Below are 1,809 nucleotides of genomic sequence, written 5' to 3'. Positions count from 1 at the left end.
TTTTTTTTTTTTTTTTTGCATTTCTAGTGTTCTCATCAAGGGGCTGTTTCTGGTAGCCGGGAATATGTCCAAGGGGCTCCGGAAACTAAATGGCTTTAATAAGAAACAGCGAACGCTGCCACGGTGTTCCGAAGCCGCTCCGTTGAGTCGCTCTTCCTTTAAAAAGAATGGAAGGACTCGGGATTACATTTCAACCTCTCAGGACACACAGAAAACAAGGGACGACCACAGCATAGATGAGAAAGGCCCTGTTTATCCCCTCTCTGTGGAAAGTGCCAGAAGAAATGTGTATTCTGGCTTTCCCGTTGCTTCATCTCTTGGGCACTGCTTCCCCTTAGGGCCGTGGTGGGAAATTGATTGCTAAACTGATTTGTCCACACAGCGCTCCTGATGCAACAAAGCCCTGGCTAGAGTAGAAAATCCTGAAGGCCAGAATCCGGGAGAGCAAACACTCTTTTGTGGTGTTTTTCAACCCCATAGCCCTTATCTGTGAAAAGCAATCATCCTTGTTTACTGTTTCCTCAAAGAACGCGTAACGAGCCTGGTGTGACGGCATGCACCCTGATCCCAGTACCTAGGAGGCAGAGGTGGGCAAGATGTCTGTGAGTTTGAGGCTGAGGATAGCTCTACCAAGTTCAGTTTCTAACACCCACTTGGAGTGGCTCACAACTGCCCACAACGCTAGCTCCAGGGGACTCCAGGGGGCTCCAGGGGGCTCCAGAGGGTGAGTCTGATGCTCTCTTCTGGCCTCTGCAGGTACTGACATAATTTTTTTATAGGATATAGTAACCGAATTCCAGCTCACACATTCTCATCGACACAAAAATTCCATAGCCGGGTATTTATCCCACAGGTGTGCTTGACATACAAGAGTATTCATTACAGTGTTACTTGTGATTACAAAATTGAAAAAAGACAAGGAGTACCCAGGCCTGGCAGCACAAGCCTGTGATATCAGCACTGAGGAGAGACACGAAGACCATGAGGCCAAGGTCAGCTGTGCAATATGATGAAACCCTGCCTCAAAAAAATAAAGAACGACCAGGTGGTGGAGGCACATGCCTTTAATCTCCAGGACTTGGGAGTCAGAGGCAGCCTATGAGTTGGAGGCCAGCCTGGTCTACAAAGTGACTTCAAGGCTACACAGAGAAACTCTGTCTCGAAAAGCCAAAATAAATAAATAAATAGATGAAAGATAAACCGCCTGAACAGAAATCAATAAAGTGCAAATGAAATAACTTAGGACTCAAACCAGACATAGTACAGCATGCTTGTAACACCCCAAGAGGCAGAGGCAGGCGTGCTGAGTGAGGCCAGCCTGGGCTGCTTAACAAAACCCTGTCCTTTACAACAAATAAATAACAGTTACAGTCACTTAGACGTGGAATTTTTTGTTTGCCAGTTCTTTTTTTTTAAGGTGGGGTTTCTCCATGTAACAGCTCTGTCTGTCCTGGAACTCGCTCTGTAGACCAGGCTGTCCTCAGATTCAGAGATCCGCCTGCCTCTGCTTCCCGAATGCTGGGATTAAAGGCCTGAGCCACCACCGCCTGGCAGACATGAACTTCTTGCCATCAGTTAAGAAGAATCAAATAGCGCCTGCTTTAGGAAACTTTCCAAGATGTGGCAAGTGAATGAATGGAGGCTTGGGTCTCTCCCCACTCGAGCGGTTAGACTCACTCTGCACGTTGAGTACGTGAGGACCCTGCAGCTGTGGATGTAGTGTGCTGTCCTTGACACAAGGAAAGGAACACCAGTGGTCATAACTGTATAGGACACAGACGTGTTGCAGTACTATAGAAGGAGCTGCAG

Source organism: Microtus ochrogaster, linkage group LG2, assembly GCF_000317375.1.
Source record: "Microtus ochrogaster isolate Prairie Vole_2 linkage group LG2, MicOch1.0, whole genome shotgun sequence".
In the NCBI taxonomy this organism is placed as follows: Eukaryota; Metazoa; Chordata; class Mammalia; order Rodentia; family Cricetidae; genus Microtus; species Microtus ochrogaster.
The sequence above is the reverse complement of the archived record's forward strand: the minus strand, read 5'-3'. Positions refer to the sequence as shown.